The sequence below is a fragment of the Hyla sarda genome, chromosome 7 (genome assembly GCF_029499605.1).
Source record: "Hyla sarda isolate aHylSar1 chromosome 7, aHylSar1.hap1, whole genome shotgun sequence".
In the NCBI taxonomy this organism is placed as follows: Eukaryota; Metazoa; Chordata; class Amphibia; order Anura; family Hylidae; genus Hyla; species Hyla sarda.
This window is the reverse complement of record NC_079195.1, coordinates 38,524,272-38,544,873: the sequence shown is the minus strand read 5'-3', so window position 1 is coordinate 38,544,873 and position 20,602 is coordinate 38,524,272. Positions and strand designations below refer to the sequence as shown.

General features: G+C 42.8%; 1 protein-coding gene across 2 annotated transcripts in view; it reads right to left on the bottom strand.

Moving 5' to 3' along the window:
- Positions 1-12,439, bottom strand: part of ZFYVE27 (zinc finger FYVE-type containing 27) — a 116,520-nt gene extending 104,081 nt beyond the window's left edge. The window contains exon 1 of one of the 2 annotated variants that reach the window (XM_056529759.1): positions 12,297-12,439. The gene's annotated coding sequence lies outside the window, so the exon portion shown is untranslated. The remainder of the gene's footprint in view (positions 1-12,296) is intronic. The other variant, XM_056529758.1, reaches the window with a different exon arrangement.
- Positions 12,440-20,602: the final 8,163 nt, after the last annotated feature.

Sequence of the window (20,602 nt, the reverse complement as noted above, 5' to 3'; positions counted from 1 at the left end):
AAAAATCTTAATCCTTCCAGTACTTATTAGCTGCTGAATACTACAGAGGAAATTAATTACCTTTTGGAACACAGAGCTCTCTGCTGAATCACGAGCACAGTGCTCTCTGCTGACATCTCTGTCCATTTTAAGAACTGTCCAGAGTAGGAGATAATCCCCATGGCAAACATATGCTGCTCTGGACAGTTCTTAAAATGGACAGAGATGTCAGCTGAGAGCACTGTGCTTGTGATTCAGCAGAGAGCTCTGTGTTCCAAAAAGAAAATAATTTCCTCTGCAGTATTCATTAGCTAATAAGTACTGGAAGGATTAAGATTTTTTAATAGAAGTCTTTTACAAATCTGTTTAACTTTCTGGCACCAGTTGATTAAAAAATAAATAAGTTTTCCACCGGAGTACCCCTTTAAACAGATTTGTAAATTACTTCTATTTAACTCCTTAAGGACCCATGATGTACTGGTACGTCATAGTGGGTCGGGCCCGGCCTCTAACAACGGGCGGGACCCGTGGCTAATAGCACGCGGCATTGATCGTGGTGCCGCGTGCTATTAACCCTTTAGACGCGGCGTTCAAAGTTGAACGCGCATCTAAAGTGAAAGTGAAACCATGCCGGTTAGCTCTGGGCGCTGTTCGGGATAGCCGCGGCGAAATCGCGGCATCCCGAACAGCTTACAGGACAGCGGGAGGGCCCCTACCTGCCTCCTCGCTGTCCGATCGCCGAATGACTGCTCAGTGCCTGAGATCCAGGCATGAGCAGTCAAGCGGCAGAATCATCGATCACTGGTTTCCTATGAGAAACCATTGATCAATGTGAAAGATCAGTGTGTGAAGTGTTATAGGTCTCTATGGGATAACAATGATCAGTGTGTGCAGTGTTATAGGTCCCTATGGGATAACAATGATCAGTGTGTACAGTGTTATAGGTCCCTATGGGAGCTATAACACTGCAAAAAAAAGTAGAAAAAAAAGTGAATAAATATCATTTAGCCCCTTCCCTAATAAAAGTTTGAATCACCCCCCTTTCCCCATAAAAAAAAAAAAAAAACAACAGTGTAAATAAAAATAAACATATATGGTATCGCCGTGTCCGAAATGTCCGAATTATAAAAATATATCGTTAATTAAACCGCACGGTCAAAGGCGTGCGCGCAAAAAAATTCCAAAGTCCAAAATAGTGCATTTTTGGTAAATTTTTATATCATGAAAAAAATTTATAAAAAGCGATTGATAAGTCCTATCAATGCAAAAATGGTACCAATAAAAACTTCAGCTCACGGTGCAAACAATGAGCCCTCATACTGCCCCATACATGGAAATATAAAAAAGTTATAGGGGTCAGAAGATGACAATTTTAAACGTATACCTTTTCCTGCATGTAGTTATGATTTTTTCCAGAAGTCCGACAAAATCCAACCTATATAAGTAGGGGATCATTTTAATCGTATGGACCTACAGAATAAAGATAAGGTGTCATGTTTAGCGAAAAATGTACTGTGTAGAAACGGAAGCCCTCAAAAGTTACAATTTTGTCTCACAATGATTTTTTTTTCCGTTTCGCTGTAGATTTTTGGGCAAAATGACTGATGTCATTACAAAGTAGAATTGGTGGCGCAAAAAATAAGCCATCATATGGATTGTTAGGTGCAAAATTGAAAGAGTTATGTTTTTTTAAAGGCAAGGAGGAAAAAACGAAAATGCAAAAACGGAAAACCCTCGGTCCTTAAGGGGTTAAAAATCTTAATCCTTCCAGGATTTATCAGCTGCTGTATGCTCCAGAGGAAGTTCTGTTTCTTTTTTAATTTATTTTCTGTCTGACCACAGTGCTCTCTGCTGACACCTCCATTTTATGAATTTTCCAGAGCAGGATAGGTTTTCTATGGGGATTATCTCCTGTTCTGGACAGTTCCTAAAATTGGACAGAGGAGTCAGCAGAGAGCACTGTTGTCAGACAGAAAGGAGATTCAAAAAGAAAAGAACTTCCTCTGGAACATACAGCAGCTGATAAGTACTGTAAGGGTAAAGATTTTTAAATAGAGATAATTTAGAAATCTGTTTAACTTTCTGGCACCAGTCGATTTAAAAAAAAAAAAATGTTTTCCAGTGGAGTACCCCTTTAAATCCACTTGAGACACTAATAAATTGCATTGTCACGCAGACACACATCTGTGAGGGAAGTGAAAGGGTTCGATCAGCTGCGGGGTTGTCACATTGTGTCACATGGATTCCTGACATTCTCAACCAGGACAAACATTAGATTTCGGACCCTCGTGTTTGGGATGAGACTATACAAATATTTACTGTGTGCAGGGGGGGGGGGGGGGCTGCACTGCTATAGTGTGACTGTAACAGCTCTGCTACATATCAGGTCAGATAGAGATCACAGCTCATAGGGGGAGATTTATCAAAACCTGTCCAGAGGAAAAGTTGCTGAGTTGCCCATGGCAACCAATCAGATCGCTACTTTCATTTTCCATAGGCCTTTCAAAAAATGAAAGAAGCGATCTGATTGGTTGCTATGGGTAACTCAGAAACTTTTTCCTCTGCACAGGTTTTCATAAATCTCTCCCAATTGAGTATAGGGAGACAATAGGTAACAATCCAACTGCGAGGTACCATTGTAAGGCTGCATTCACACCACGTTTTTGCAATACAGTTCCCGTATCAGGTTTTTAATGAAAAACTGATTCCTCAAAACCAGACTAAATTGAATCAAAACGTCTGCACAAATTTTAACCCGTATACGGTTTGAAAAATGATGTCCGGTTGCATTTGTTTTTTAAGAAAAAAAAACATACGTTTTTAACTCTTCACTCCATTATGAATAAAGTTTCACTTGTTTGATTGAAATTCCAAGAAAAAAAAACTGTGCAAAGTCAAAAACCGCATGATGCAAACTAGGGATCGACCGATTATCGGCCGATATTTACGGTTTTCTAAGTTATCGGTATCTGCAATTACCTTGCTGATAATGCCAATACTGCGGGCGCTTTAAATCAATGAACTGCAGTGGCTTTTGTGGGGCGAGAGACCGCCGCCGCCGCCGCCACCCGCTTCTCTCCCTCTGCCTTTCCTGGGGTCCTGAGTCCGACCGCCGCTGCCCGATTGCCTCCCTCTGCCTATCCTCTGGCCAGAGACCGCCGCTGCCCCATTGCCTCCACCATTCCCGGTTTTATAATTACCTGTTACCGGGGTCCGCGCTACTTCTGGCTCCTGCGCTGTTGCTGTGCGCTGCACAATGACGAGTGACATCCTCTACGTGACGTCACCGTCAGTGGCCCGTTGCACAGTGACAGGTCAGGACCCGCCGGAGTCAGAATTAGCGCGGACCCCTGGAACAGGTAATTATAAAATCGGGGATGGGGCGCGGACCCCCGGAACAGGGAATTATAAAACCGGGGATTGGGGGTGGGGGGGCTGGGGGGGGGTAGAGGCAATGGGGCAGCGGCGGTCTCTGGCCAGAGGATAGGCAGGGGGAGGCAATCAGGCAGCGGCGGTGGTTGGACTCAGGACAGGCAGGGGGAGAGAAGAGGGTGGCAGCGGCGGTCTCTGACCCCGCAAAAGCCGCAGCAGTTCATTGATTTAAAGCGCCTGCTTTACATCATTGATCTGCAGTGGCGTCTGCTGGGCCAGAAACAGTTTATCAGGGTATACCCGCAAACGCACCATCATTTTACCAAGGATATTTGGGGGGGGGGGGGGGATTAAAATGCACGGAATATCGGTATAAGTTATCGGCTATCGACCTGAAAGTTCACAGGGTATCGGCTCTAAAAAATCAATATCGGTCAATCCCTAGTGCAAACCGGATGGAGCCGTACGCACAGACAGTTCTGTACAATTCCCATTGACTCCCATGTTTAAAAAAAATTCATACGGTTTCAATACAGTTTTTCACCCAGACCAAAAACTGTGGTAGGCTACAGTTTTGGGTGAGGGAAAAAAAACGCACTAAACCGTACAAGACGCAAAATGGATGCAACCGGACGCATCGTTTGGCATACAGTTTTCAATGGAGAGTCAATGCATACGGTTTTCACTACGGTTCTGTACGGTTTTCAAATTGAAAACGTATATGGGAACTGTATTGCAAAAACGTGGTGTGAACCCGGCCTTAGAGGTGATCACATGATCAGGGAACAGCAAACAATACAGAAACATCCCCTCATGGGATCAGAACCAACATGGCGGCACACAGCCAAGGTATTGGCGCAGTTCACACCAGTAGATTCTGTGCCAGCAACAGGAATGGATCTTAGAAAAAGACAGAAATGGTGGTTTGGGGTGAAATACTGGACTGTAGATTGAGAAACAGCTTTAGGATGTGGATGTTACAATATAGAAACTACTGTTAGGATAGGAAGATGGCTCAATATGCACAAACAGTCTTCAGACCCTTTCACAATTTCGTTACGTTGTGGATTTTGTATAAAAATTAAAAATTACTTTTACCTGATAAGGTTATATTCACGCAGCGGAATTTCTGTTCGGAAATCCGCAAAATTTACTGCACACTGGGGGTCCTCCGCTGCTCAGCATTTGGAACAAACTGTTCATAGCCCTGCCCCCTCAAGATGTCATGCCCCGCCCCCTCAATGCAAGTCTATGGGAGGGGGCGTGACAGCTGTCACGCCCCCTCCCATAGACTTGCATTGAGGGGGCGAGGCATGACATCATGATGGGGGCAGGGCTATGAAGTCACGAGCTACCGGCACCGGCTCCATCGTTCGAAACTGCTTGTTCCAAATGCTAAGCAGCGGAGTACCCCTTTAAAATGTTTTATTTATACAGTTATCGCTTGTCTGGGCACTAGTAATCATGGAATATTAGGTGAGATGCTATGAACAGAATTTTCCGTGATGTAAAATTTTGGTGCTAAAATTTACAATTGTGGGGGGGGGGGAAAAAAGCAAAAGTGGCCCAAAAATGAACTCACATATTTGCAAACGGCACAAGAGACCTTTGAAAATGTGAGAAGAAATTTTTTTTTATAAATAAATAAAAATAAGAAAAAGTGTCATTAAAGGGGTATTCTGGGCAAAGACATCTTATCCCCTATCCAAAGGATAGGAGATAAGATGTCTGATCGTGGGGGGCCCGCCGCTTGGACCCCCCGCGATCTCCCTGCTGCGCCCACATTCTATGCAGGAGCTGCGTCTCCAGTTTCGGAAACCTCCGGGTTTCCAGGACTAAGGACGTGACGTCACGCCACGCCCCCTCCATTCATGTCTATGGGAGGGGGCGTGAGGGCCATCACGCCCCCTCCCATAGACATGCCACGTCACGTCACATCCCCAGTCCCGGAAACCCGGAGGTTTCTGAAACTGGAGATGCAGCTCCTGCAGGGAGATCGCGGGGGGGGGGGGGGCCCACGATCAGACATCTTATCCTCTATCCTTTGGATACGGAATAAGATGTTTTTGCCCGGAATACCCCTTTAATATCTCTGGAACAGAAATTACAGTCGTTTTTGAATATCCCCCAAGTGACTTGAATGGGGATTCCGCCTCTCCATTTACACGGCAGAATTTCCTCTGCAGAGATTCAGCTTTTCAAATTCAACAAAGATGTTGAACCGGTCTTAAAATTTTGCAGAATTTTAGGCGGGAATCTTTTGGAACTCAATGGGGCTTTCGGCAGAATTCTGGGTTTTGAGTGCACAGAAATTACGCTGAAAGGCCATGTTCAGAGGGCAGAATTTCCGCAATTTTGCACAAATTCCATTTCTGCAAAGGTTGCGGAATGGAATTGCAGAATTCCAGCAGGATTGCAGCAGAATTATTTGTTCTCAAGACGGGTCTTTAAGGGGGTACTCCAGTGTAATTTGTTTATTTATTTATTTATTTTTTTTAAATCAACTGGTGCCAGAAAGTTAAACAGATTTGTAAATTATTTCTATTAAAAAATCTTAATCCTTTCAGTACTTATGAGCTTCTGAAGTTAAGGTTGTTCTTTTCTGTCTAAATCCTCTCTGATGACACCTGTCTCAGGAAACGCCCAGTTTATGGGGATTTGCTTCTAAACTGGGCGTTTCCCGAGACAGGTGTCATCAGAGAGGATTTAGACAGAAAAGAACAAACTTAACTTCAGAAGCTCATAAGTACTGAAAGGATTAAGATTTTTTAATAGAAGTAAATTACAAATCTGTTTAACTTTCTGGATCCAGTTGATATATATATATATATATATATATATATATATATATATATATATTTAAAAAAAAAGTTTTTTCCTGGATAACCCCTTTAATTTACAAATCTGTTTAACTTTCTGACACCCCTTTAAATTTGCAGAATGCAGAATTCCTGTGGCCGAATTGTCGCGCAGGCAATTCTGCTGTGTGAACGGGACAGTGCAATCCCATTAAAGTCTATGGGCAGTAAAATTCGGCGGAACTCTTCAGGGTCAAATTCTGCCGTAACTCTGCTTGAATTTCGCATAACTGCAAAAATACCGCAGCAAAGCGGAATTTGAGCGGAATAGCAACATTTCCGCCGTATGAACATAGCCTAATAAAGTGAAAACAGAATTTTAAAAATCTTTAGGAATATATTGACAAGGAAAAACTAAAATTTTGCAGTGACATAAGTATTCAGACCCTTTGCTCAGGATTAGAGATGAGCGAACTTACAGTAAATTCGATTCGTCACAAACTTCTCGGCTCGGCAGTTGATGACTTTTACTGCATAAATTAGTTCAGCTTTCCGGTGCTCCGGTGGGCTGGAAAAGGTGGATACAGTCCTAGGAGACTCTTTCCTAGGACTGTATCCACCTTTTCCAGCCCACCTGAAAGCTGAACTAATTTGCGCAGGAAAAGTCATCAACTGCCGAGCCGAGAAGTTCGTGACGAATCAAATTTACTGTAAGTTCGCTCATCTCTACTCAGGATCTTACTGCAAAAATGTATGATTTTTTTTCAAGGCCGTAAGATTACAAATGTGAAAAAAGTTAAAGGGTATGAAAACTTTCTGAATGCCCTATATGCTGTGTAGATAACCTAATGCAGTGTTTCCCAACTAGAGTGCCTCCAGCTATTGCAAAACTACAACTCCCAGCATGCCCGGACAGCCGTTGGCTGTCCGGGCATGCTGGGAGTTGTAGTTTTGCAACAGCTGGAGGCACCCTGGTTGTGAAACACTGACCTAATGTCTGCCTGTAGGTAAGGATATATTGGAACAAGAAGGTAAAACAATGAGCGTGTGCTGTGTATACAATGTAAGTGTGTTTGCCTAAAGACAATACAATCTAACAGTACGTGTGATGACAATGATACAATGTGTGTTTGCATAAAGACAATACAGTGCAATGACACAACCTGACAGTACGTGTGAGGACTAGAGATGAGCGAACTTACAGTAAATTTGATTCGTCACTAACTTCTCGGCTCGGCAGTTGATAACTTTTCCTGCATAAATTAGTTCAGCTTTCAGGTGCTTCGGTGGGCTGGGAAAGGTGGATACAGTCCTAGGAGACTCTTTCCTAGGACTGTATCCACCTTTTCCAGCCCATCGGAGCACCTGAAGGCTGAACTAAATTATGCAGGAAAAGTCATCAACTGCCGAGCCGAGAAGTTCGTGACGAATCGAATTTACTGTAAGTTCGCTCATCTCTAGTGAGGACCATGATAACAACGGTGTGTGATGACAATGACCACACAATATAACGGCTCACTCGCACTTCTGTATTACAAAATATGGATAAACTATGAATATTTAATATTACTACAATTATTATTATTGTAATTTTTTTTTTTTTTGTTTGTTTTTTTGCAATTTATTCTGTATTTTGTTATAAGTTGTCAGTTTTTTTTCATCTGTAAAAACAAAAAACTATGTGCATTCTGATCTGGTAAAGTTGCTGAAATAAAGATGTAAACATGAAACAAATGTGTACATGTGATCCGTACCACAACATTATAGAGCATGCTGCGTATTAAAAAGAACACCACGGGCATAAAAAGTGTGTATTAAAAATTAGAAATCGCATAGATCTGTGGCAACAAAAATTATAGCAACTTGTGTGTGTGTTTGATGATACAATGTAACATCTGTGTGTGATTATACAATATAATTACTGCGTGTGTGTGATGACACAATAACAGCTGTGTCTGATAATACAATGTAACCACTGTGTGTATGTTTGTATATTATTGTGAAGATACAAAGATACAGTGTAACAATGTGTGTGTGCGCGAGATCATACAGTGTAACAATGTGTGTGTGTGCGAGATGATACAGCGGTAACAATGTGTTTTGTGTGTGTGAGATGATACAGCGTAACAATGTGTTTTGTGTGCGAGATGATACAGCGTAACAATGTGTTTTGTGTGCAAGATGATACAGCGTAACAATGTGTTGTGTGCGAGATGATACAGCGTAACAATGTGTTTTGTGTGCGAGATGATACAGTGTAACAATGTGTGTGTGTGTGAGATGATACAGCGTAACAATGTGTTGTGTGCGCGAGATGATACAGCGTAACAATGTGTTGTGTGCGCGAGATGATACAGTGTAACAATGTGTTTTGTGTGCGAGATGATACAGTGTAACAATGTGTGTGTTTGTGCGAGATGATACAGCGTAACAATGTGTTGTGTGCGACATGATACAGCGTAACAATGTGTTGTGTGCGACATGATACAGCGTAACAATGTGTTGTGTGCGACATGATACAGCGTAACAATGTGTTGTGTGCGAGATGATACAGCGTAACAATGTGTTGTGTGTGCGAGATGATACAGTGCAACAATGTGTGTGTTGTGTGTGAGATGATACAGCGTAACAATGTGTGTGTTGTGTGTGAGATGATACAGCGTAACAATGTGTTGTGTGCGAGATGATACAGCGTAACAATGTGTTGTGTGTGAGATGATACAGCGTAACAATGTGTTGTGTGTGAGATGATACAGCGTAACAATGTGTTGTGTGTGAGATGATACAGCGTAACAATGTGTTGTGTGCGAGATGATACAGCGTAACAATGTGTTGTGTGCGAGATGATACAGCGTAACAATGTGTTGTGTGCGAGATGATACAGCGTAACAATGTGTTGTGTGCGAGATGATACAGCGTAACAATGTGTTGTGTGCGAGATGATACAGCGTAACAATGTGTTGTGTGCGAGATGATACAGCGTAACAATGTGTTGTGTGCGCGAGATGATACAGCGTAACAATGTGTTGTGTGCGCGAGATGATACAGCGTAACAATGTGTTGTGTGTGAGATGATACAGCGTAACAATGTGTTGTGTGCGAGATGATACAGCGTAACAATGTGTTGTGTGCGAGATGATACAGCGTAACAATGTGTTGTGTGCGAGATGATACAGCGTAACAATGTGTTGTGTGCGCGAGATGATACAGCGTAACAATGTGTTGTGTGCGCGAGATGATACAGCGTAACAATGTGTTGTGCGCGAGATGATACAGCGTAACAATGTATTGTTTGCGCGAGATGATACAGCGTAACAATGTATTGTTTGCGCGAGATGATACAGCGTAACAATGTGTTGTGTGTGAGATGATACAGAGTAACAATTAGGGATCGACCGATATTGATTTTTTTAGAGCCGATACCAATAACCTGTGAACTTTCAGGCCGATAACTTATACCGATATTTCATGCATTTTAATTCCCCCCCCCCCCCCAAATATCCTTGGTAAAATGAGGGTGCGTGTGCGGGTATAGCCTGAAACTGTTTCTGGCCCCGCAGAAGCCGCTGCAGATCAATGATTTAAAGCGGGCGCTTTAAATCAATGAACTGCAGCGGCTTTTGAGGAGCCAGAGACCGCCGCCACCACCCGCTTCTCTCCCTCTACCTGTCCTGAGTCCAACCACCGCCTCTGGCCCATTGCCTCCCCCATCCCCGGTTTTATAATTACCTGTTCCCAGGGTCCGCACTACTTCTGGCTCCGGCGGCGTCCTGCACTGTCACTGTGAACCGGGGGCCACTGACAGCGACATCGCGTTGAGGACGTCACTCGTAGGAGCCAGAAGTAGCGCAGAACCTGGGAACAGGTCATTATAAAACTGGGGATGGGGGAGGCAATGGGGCAGCTGCGCAGGCGGTCTCTGGCCAGAGGATAGGCAGGGGGAGGCAATAGGGAAGCAGCGGTGGTTGGACTCAGGACCCCAGGACAGGCAGGGGGAGAGAAGCAGGCGGCGGTCTCTGGCCCCGCAAAAGCCGCTGCAGTTCATTGATATAAAGTGCCCGCATTATCGGCAAGGTAATTACCGATAACTTAGAAAATCGTGAATATCGGCCGATACAATTATCGGTCGATCCCTAGTAACAGTGTGTGTGTGAGAGATGATAGAGCGTAACAGCGGGTGTGTGAGATGATAGAGCGTAACAATTTGTGTGTGTGTGTGTGAGATGATACAGCGCAACAATGTGTGAGATGATACAGCGTAACAGTGTGTGTGTGTGAGATGATACAGCGTAACAGTGTGTGTGTGTGTGTGTGTGTGTGTGAGATGATAGAGCGTAACAATGTGTGTGTGTGTGAGATGATACAGCGTAACAATGTGTGTGTGTGTGTGTGTGTGTGAGAGATGATAGAGCGTAACAATGTGTGTGTGTGTGTGTGAGATGATACAGCGTAACAATGTGTGTGAGAGATGATACAGTGTAACAATGTGTTGTGTGCGAGATGATACAGCGTAACAGTGTGTGTGTGTGCGCGCGCGAGATGATATAGCGTAACAGTGTGTGTGTGTGTGATATGATACAGCGTAACAGTGTGTGTGTGTGTGATGATACAGCGTAACAGTGTGTGTGTGAGATGATAGAGCGTAACAATGTGTGTGTGTGTGTGTGTGTGTGAGATGATACAGCGTAACAGTGTGTGTGTGTCATATGATACAGTGTAACAATGTGTTGTGTGCGAGATCATACAGCGTAACAGTGTGTGTGTGCGCGAGATGAGAGCGTAACAATATGTGTGTGTGAGATGATACAGTGTAACAGTGTGTGTGTGAGATGATACAGCGTAACAATGTTTGTGTGCGCAATATGATACAGCGTAACAGTGTGTGTGCGAGATGATACAGCGTAACAGTGTGTGTGTGTGAGATGATACAGCGTAACAATGTGTATGTGTGTGAGATGATACAGCGTAACAATGTGTATGTGTGTGAGGTGATACAGCGTAACAATGTGTATGTGTGTGAGGTGATACAGCGTAACAATGTGTATGTGTGTGAGATGATACAGCGTTACAATGTGTATGTGTGTGAGATGATACAGCGTAACAGTGTTTGTGTGTGAGAGATGATACAGCGTAACAGTGTGTGTGTGTGATGATACAGCTTAACAATGTGTGTGTGTGATGATACAGCGTAACAATGTGTGTGTCTGATGACACAGCGTAACTGTGTGTGTGTGTGTGTGAGCTGATACAGCGTAACAATGTGTGTGTGATGATACAGCGTAACAGTGTGTGTGCGCGAGATGATACAGCGTAACAGTGTGTGTGCGCGAGATGATACAGCGTAACTGTGTGTGTGCGAGATGATACAGCGTAACAGTGTGTGTGATGATACAGCGTAACAATGTGTGTGTCTGATGACACAGCGTAACAATGTGTGTGTGTGTGTGTGTGTGTGTGTGTGTGAGCTGATACAGCGTAACAATGTCTATGTGATGATACAGTGTAACAGTGTGTGCATGTGGTGCATAATGAATATAACTGTGCGATATTATAAAGTAACAGGTGTGTGTATACAAAATGTAACATCTCCAGGTGTAAATAGAACCTGTGTGTATGTATATGTGACAATGTAACAACAGTGTGCATGTGTGTGTCTGTGAAGTCACAATGTAATAAATAGCTCTGAATATGTGTGTGATACGTTATAATAGCTGTATGCATGATACAATTTAACAACTGTAAGTGTGTGATGACACAATGTAACAGCTCTGTAAGCGGGAGATACAGTGTAACCCTGTGTAACAACAGTATGTATGTAAATACACAATGTACCAGCTGTGTGTGTGTGTGTGTGTGTGTGTGTGTGTGTGTGTGTTATGTAACAGCCCTGTATGTCTGTGAATACACAATGTACCAGCTGTGTGTGTATACATATGTATGTGTGTGTGTGTTATGTAACAGCCCTGTATGTCTGTGAATACACAATGTAACAGTGATGTGTGTGTGTGTGTTTTATGTAACTGCTCTGTATGTCTGTGAATACACAATGTACCAGCTGTGTGTGTATACATGTATATACAGTGTAATGACTGTGAGATGACACACTGTATGCAGTGTATAGCTTGCACAGTATGGCAGCACACACACCTTACCTTCCTCTCACAGGCACATTACTCTCACTCCTCTACTTCCTATGTTGTCTCAGATTCTCCAGCACTTCCTGTTTGGAGTCATTGTGACGTCACGGAGGGAGGTTTCGCCCGTGTCACTGGCTGTGACGTCATAGGAGGCTGATCCTAGAGGCGGCTAATAATACACGTGTACATAACACAGTCTAGGGGTGGACTTAAGGCTGCACTACAACAGATGTAGCAGAGCTGAGTTAGTCATGTGACCGGTCACTTACCTCTGCATGTTGTGTATTATCTAAGAGCTCTCCCTGTGGCACATTCAGCTCTGCTATGACAAGTATAGTGCTATTTGTTTGGGATCTGGATGCGTTTTACCATGTTCTGTGGTTTTGTTGCAATTTGATGGCAATAAAAAAAAACGCATCAAGACATAGTCATATGTATTAGGCTGGGTTAAAGGGGTACTCCGGTGGAAAACATTTATTTTTTAAATCAAGTGGTGCCAGAAAGTTAAACAGATTTGTAAATTACTTCTAGTAAAAAATCTTAATCCTTCCACTACTTATTAGCTGCTGAATACTACAGAAGAAATGATTTTCTTTTTGGAACACAGAGCTCTCTGCTGATATCATGACCACAGTGCTCTCTGCTGACATCTCTGTCCATTTTAGGGACTGTTCAGAGTAGGACAAAATCCCCATAGCAAACATATGCTGCTCTGGAAAGTTCCTAAAATGGACGGAGATGTCAGCAGAGAGAACTGTGGTCATGATGTCAGCAGAGAGCTCTGTGTTGCAAAAAGAAATGAATCTCCTCTGTAGTATTCAGCAGCTAATAAGTACTCGAAGGATTAAGATTTTTTTAATAGAAGCAGTTTACAAATCTGTTTAACTTTATGGCAACAGTTGATTTAAAAAAAAAATAATAATTCTACCGGAGTACCCCTTTAACACCACGTTTTTGCAATACAGTTCCTGTATCAGGTTTTTGATTAAAAAAAAAAAAAAAAAAAAAACGGATTCCTCAAAACCTGACTAAACTGTATCAAAATGTGTGTACAAATGTTAACCCGTATACGGTTTGAAAAATGATGTCTGGTTGCATCCATTTTTTAAGAAAAAAAATATATACATTTTTAACTTTTCACCCCATTATGAATAAAGTTTCACTTGTTTGATTGAAATTCCAAGAAAAAAAAACTGTGCAAAGTCAAAAACCGTATGGAGAAAACCGGATGGAACTGTACGCACATACAGTTCTGTACGATTCCCATTGACTCCCATGTATAAAAAAAATATATACGGTTTAATACAGTTTTTCATTCGGACCGAAAACCGTGGTAGGCTCCGGTTTTGGGTACGGGGAAAAAAAACGGACAAAACTGTACAGGATGCAAAACGGACACAACCTGATGCATCTTTTGGCATGCGGTTTTCATTGGAGAGTCAATGCATACGGTTCTCAATACAGTTCCATACGGTTTTCACATTGAAAACGTTTACGGGAACTGTATTGCAAAAAACGTGGTGTGAACGCAGCCTAAACTGTATCAAAACGTGTGTACAATTTTTTATCTGTATACGGTTTGATAAGTGATGTCCGGTTACATCCGTTTAAAAAAAAAAAAAAAACTGTATACAGTGATCCCTCAACTTACAATGGCCTCAACATACAATAGTTTCAACATACAATGGTCTTTTCTGGACCATTGTAACTTGAAACCAGACTCAACATACAATGCTTTGGAATCTGCAAAACGTGTCAATGGCTGGAAGAACCAACCAATCAGAATGTATATTTCACTGGTAAAACCCCTGTGCATGCACTGACTGGTGTCTGGTAGCGCCCCCTACAGTACCGGGAGGTATTACATGTTCTGTACTCTTCACCTGTACCAGGGTTAGCTTCTCCTTTGGACACCAGGTGAGGGCGGCTCCATTTTCTTTTTTTTAGGACACTGTGTACTGTACAGGACCCTGAAGAAGCTTCTGTCCTCTACATAGACCAGTGTTTCCCAAAGAGAGTGCCTCCAGCTGTTGCAAAACTACAACTCCCAGCATGCCCGGACAGCCTTTGGCTGTCCGGGCATGCTGGGAGTTGTAGTTTTGCAACAGCTGGAGGCACCCTGGTTGGGAAACACTGAAATAGACAGCGATTACAGCTCCCAGCAGATCTTTCTTACTTTTATATGTAAGGATTTGCTTTATCTATATTAGTTATATACTTATTTATCTTTAATCCTCACTTTTTTCTATTTCTGGATGACATTTTGGTGCCTTCAGAACCAATTACCAGGTTTCCATAGAGTTATGGTCTCAACATACGATGGTTTCAACATACAATGGTCGTCCTGGAACCAATTAATATTGTAACTTGAGGGACCACTGTACATTTTTAACTTTTCACTCCATTAAGTATATTAAGAATAAAGTTTCATTTGTTTGATTGAAATTCCAAGAAAAAAAAAAAAAACTGTGCAAAGTAAAAAAACGTATGGTGAAAACCAGATGTAACTGTACGCACATACGCTTCTGTACGATTCCCATTGACTCCCATGTTAAAAAAAAAAATGTAAACGGTTTAATACAGTTTTTCAGCCGGACCAAAAACCGTGGTAGGCCACGGTTTTCTGTCTGGGAAAAAAAGTAAAAAACCGTATGGTTTGAAAAACAGAGACAACCGTATACATTATGGTGCATATAGTTTTGAATGGGAAGTCTATGGGCACGGTTTTCTGTACGGTTGCATGCGTTGTTTTTTTTCCGTTTTTTTTTATGAAACCGCATAGCAAAATCTTGGTGTGAACACATCCTTACTATGGGGGAGATTTATCAAAACCAGTGCAGAGGAAAACTTGCCCAGTTGCCCATAGCAACCAATCAGTTTGCTTCTTTCATTTTCATGAAGGCCTGTGAGAAATGAAAGAAGCAATCTGATTGGTTGCTATGGGCAACTGGGCAAGTTTTCCTCTGCACTGGTTTTGATAAATCTCCCCCTATGTGATTTGTGTTGTTTTTCTCTTCCTAGTTGCCTCCATATTATTGCTGAGTGCCGCCACCATGCCCTAACACTACAGTAGGCTGGGTTCACACTACGTTTTGTACTTACGGTTCCTGTATACGGCCGCTTAATAGCGGCGCCCGCACTCAGCCGTATAGGGGAACCGTATTTAATGCATGTCTATGAGCCGACCGGAGTGAACCGCAGCCTCCGGTCGGCTGCGTTTTCGGCCGTATGCGGTTTCCCGACCGAAGGCAAAAACGCGGTCGACCACGTTTTTGCCTGCGGTCTGGAAACCGCATATGGCCGCAAACGCAGCCGACCGGAGGCTGCGGTTCACTCCGGTCGGCTCATAGACATGCATTAAATACGGTTCCCCTATACGGCTGAGTGCGGGCGCTGCGATTAAGCATCTCCCCCCCTCCTCCCAGCCGTATACGGGAACTGTAAGTACAAAACGTAGTGTGATCCCAGCCTTACTGAGTAGTGTTGTGAGAGCCTGCGGCGCTCCAGCTGTTGCAAAACTATGACACCCAGGATGCTGGGAGTTGTAGTTTTGGTCCCCACAGGATAGAGGATGACACTTGATGTTCTTTTTAAGACAGTAGTCTCCAAACTGTGCACCTTCAGCTGTTGCAAAACTACAACTACCAGCATGCCTGGACAGCCAACGGCTGTCCGGGCATGCTAGGAGTTGTAGTTTTGCAACAGCTGAAGGTTCAAGGTTTGAAGACCACTGATCTTGGATTGTAAAAGGGGTCTGGGTATGTTCACATGGGCAAAAGACGCACTGATTTAAGAAAAAAAAAAACTAGTTCCTTTGACTTTAATGGGAGCGTGGAAAAAAATTTCACGGTATAGAAGTCAATGGAAGTTTCTGCGCTGCCTATACATCAGAGAGAAACGCAACAAAGGTCTCCCCACAGGACCGTCACTTGCCCATGTGCCCTTATGGTAATAGTAACCCTGGCATTCTAGGACATCAAGTGAACTGGTGCCAGAAAGTTTGTGATTTGTAAATTACTTCTATATAAAAATCATAATCCTTCCAGTACTTATCAGCTGCTGTATGCTCCAGAGGAAGTTGTGTAGTTCTTTCCAGTCTGTCCACAGTGCTCTCTGCTGCCACTTCTGTCAGTGTCAGGAACTGTCCAGAGAAGGAGAGGCTTGCTATGGAGATTTGCTCCAGGGGATAAATGTCAGAACTGGAACCCCACGTAATCTCCTATCGGCACCTCATGTGATCTCCTACCGGCACCTCGTGTGATCTCCTACTGGCACCTCACGTGATCTCCTACCGGCACCCTGCTCTCCAAGGTCACGTAGCCTCCATCCATTCACCTCTATGGGAGAACCAAAGCGCTGTACTGGGGTATCTCCGGATCTCCCATAGAGGTGAATGGAGGTGGCATGGTTGACACAGCTCTGTGCAGGAGAGCCAAGGAGCCATGTAGGAGATCACGGGGTTCCAGCAGTCGGACCCCCCGAGATTTGATACTTACATAGGGGTACATTTTAACGACCACGAGCGTATACTTACGCTCGTGGCCGGCTCCTATTGTGTGAAGCGCGCTCAGGAGCTGAGCACGCTTCATACCCGGCAGGTCCCAGTTGCTATCAGCAGCCAAGACCTGTGGCTAATACCGGACATCGGGCTGATGTCCGGTATTAACCCTTTAGATGCCACGATCAAAGTGGACCGCGGCGTCCAAAATGGGAGAAAAGCATTGCCGGTTAGCTCAGTGGGCTGTTCGGGACCGCCGCGGTGAAATCGCGGCGTCCCGAACAGCTGAGAGGACAGCAGGAGTCTTCTTACCTTGTCTCAAGCCGTCCGATCGTCACTCTGCTGCTCCATGCCTGAGATCCAGCACCGATAACACTGATCAATGCAATGCCATGGCATAGCATTGATCAGTGTCTGCAATCAAGGTATTGCATGTTATAATCCCCAATGGGGGCTATAACATTACAAAAACAAGTGTAAAAAAATAGTTAATAAATGTGATTTAACCCTTTCCCTAATAAAAGTTTGAATCACCCCCGTTTTCCCATTTTAAAAAAAAAGTTAATAAAAATAAACATATGTGGTATTGCCGCGTGTGTAAATGTCCGAACTATAAAAATACAATGTTAATTAAACCGTACGGTTAATGGCGTACACGACAAAAAAATTCCAAAGTCCAAAATTGCGTATTTTTGGTCACTTTGTATACCCTAAAAAAAGTATAAAAAGCGATCAATAAGTCCCATCAAAACAAAAATGGTACTGATTAAAATTTCAGATCATGACGCAAAAAATGAGCCATCATATATCCCTGTATACGGAAAAAAAAAAGTTATAGGGGTCAGAAGATCACTTTTACACATACTAATTTTGGTGCATGTAGTTATAATTTTTTTCAAGTAGTAAAATAAAATAAAAACCTATATAAATTAGGTATCCTTGCAACCGTATGGGACTACAGAATGAAGATAAGGTGTCATTTTTACTGAAAAGTGTACTGCATAGAATTGGAAGCCCCCAAAAGTTACAAAATGTTTTTTTTTTTCAATTTTGCCCCACAAATATTTTTTTTCTGCTTTTGCCGAAAAATTTTGTGGTGAAATGATTGATGTCATTAAAAAGTACAATTGGTGGCTCAAAAAATAAGCCATCATATGGGTCTGTAGGTGTAAAATTGAAAGCGTTATGAGGCAAAAGCGGAAATGCTAAAACGGAAAAAGCCTGTGTCCTTAAGGGGTTAAAGGGGTACTCCCCTGGCAAGCGTTCGGAACATTTTGTGCACGCCCCCCCCCCCCCCCCCCGTGACTTCACATCCTGCCCACTCAATGCAAGTCTATGGGAGGGGGTGTGATAGCCGCAGCGCGCACACAGCATTCGGAACTAAATGTTCCAAACTCTGGCCAATGGAGTACCCCTTTAATGCCCATATTTTTTCTAATATGACGTGTGTCTCTTTAAGTGGTAATTACTTTGAAATGCTTATACTGAGCGAAGCGATTCTGAGATTGTTTTTGTTGTGACATATCAGGGGAGATTTATCAAAAAGATAAAAAGATTCATCAAAAAAGTCAACCAGTTGCCCATAGCAACCAATCAGATCGCTTCTTTCATTTTCCAGAGGCCTTTACAAAAATGAAAGAAGCGATCTGATTGGTTGCTATGGGTAACTGGTCAGCTTCTCCTCTTCATGGGTTTTGATAAATATCCGCCATTGTACTTTATATTAGTGCAAAACTTTTGTTGATATACCGTATGCAGCTGTTTTTGTGAAAAACTCCAAATATTTTGAAAAGTTGGAAAAAATATATACTTTTTTTATACTTTTTCACTGTAAAAAGATGTTATCTTTATTCTGTTATTCAGTAAAAATGATGGTGGTACCCAATTTATGTAGCTTTTTATGTTTTTTTTCCTTTACACAACAACATTATTTTTTCCCTTTTTTGCGTTGCCATGTTCTGACAGACATAACTTTTTTATTTTTCATCTGCCCCCATTGTGTGGCTTCCTATTTTTTTGCAGGAGCTGTACTTGTTATTGTAACCAATAAAGGTACCAATAAATGTGATACAGGCGACCTTTTCTTAATTTTTATTTCACTTTTTGAAGAAAAATTACCAATTCTTGTGCTTTTTATTTCATTTTAATTAAACGATGTTCACTGTTCCGAATGAATACCATTAACATTATTATGCTAGTCTTAAAGGGGTAATCCGCTGCTCAGCGTGTTCCGAATGCTGGATCCGATGCTGGGAGCTTGTGACATCATAGCCCCGCCCCCTCAAGACATCACGCCCGTCCCCTCAATGCAAGTCTATAGGAGGGGGCGTGACAACCTTAACACCCCCTCCAATAGACTTGCATTGAGGGGACGGGGCCTGACGTCATGAGGGGGCAGGGCGTGATGTCATGAGGGGGCGGGGCTATGACGTCACAAGCTCCCGGCGCCGGCTCTAGCATTCGGAACAGTTTGTTGCAAACGCTGAGCAGCAGAGTATCCCTTTAAAGGAGATCTCTGGCAATAAAAAGTAAAAAAATAAAATAATAAATTTCCGCTATCCACAGGATTGGGGGATAAGTAGCTGATCGTGGGGGGTCCGAGTGCTGGGGCCCCCCGCGATCACTGGGACGTGACCCAACACTCAGTGGGGAGCGTGTGTTGCAGCTGGCACATGCACCATTCATTCCTATGGGATTGGACCTGAAAGGACCCGAGTACAGCTCTCGGCATCATCGGCGCTCCCTTGAAAATGAATGGAGCCTGTGCCATCTGGTAGACTGGTAGAGCGCCAGGGTCCCTTCTCGGTGATCGCTGTGGACCCCAGCTGTTGTACCCCCCACAATCAGCTACTTATCCCCTATTTGTGATAGTGCTTTATGGGGGAAAAAGAGCATTTACTTTATTTTTTGATTTATTGATTTGATTTATTTTTTTATTTCTCATAGAAAAACATTTTACTTTTTTACTGTTGCAGCAGGGTAATGTGGTTTTCAATGGGATTCTGCTGCACTACGCACATGGCGGAGTTTCCGCAGCATAAATTCCGATTCCAGTCTTAGCCGAAAGAATGTTCATTCTTTCTGGAAGAATCTTCTCGGAAATACATTGTTATCTATGGAGACGGCATATTTCCAAGCGGTCCTAGCGCTGCAAAACATGCTATTTGTGGAATGTCTGCCCGTGTTTTCCGGGAATACATTCCACATGTAAACAAAGCCTTGGACAATTTAAAGGGGTACTCCGGTGGAAAACTTTTTTTTTTTAAATCAACTGGTGGCAGAAAGTTAAACTGATTTGTAAATTACTTCTCTTAAAAAATCTTAATTTTCCAGTACTTTTTAGGGTCTGTATTCTTTTATTTTTGGAAAACAGAGCTCTCTGCTGACATCATGACCACAGTGCTCTCTGCTGACATATCTGTCCATTTTAGGAACTGTCCAGAGCAGTATATGTTTGCTATGGGGATTTTCTCCCACTCTGGACAGTTTTTAAAATGAACAGAGGTGTCAGCAGAGAGCTCTGTGTTCCAAAATGAAAACCATTTCCTCTGCAGTATTCAGCATCTAATAAGTACTGGAAGGATTACGATTTTTTAATAGAAGTAATTTACAAATCTGTTTAACTTTCTGCCACCAGTAGATTTAAAAAAAAGAAAGTTTTCCAAGGGAGTACCCCTTTAAGCAAAGGGCTTCAAAGGGGTACTCGGCTGGAAAACTTTTTTTTTTTTTTTTATCAACTGGTGCCAGAAAGTTAAACAGATTTGTAAATTACTTCTATTTAAAAACCTCAATCCTTCCAGTACATATCAGCTGCTGTA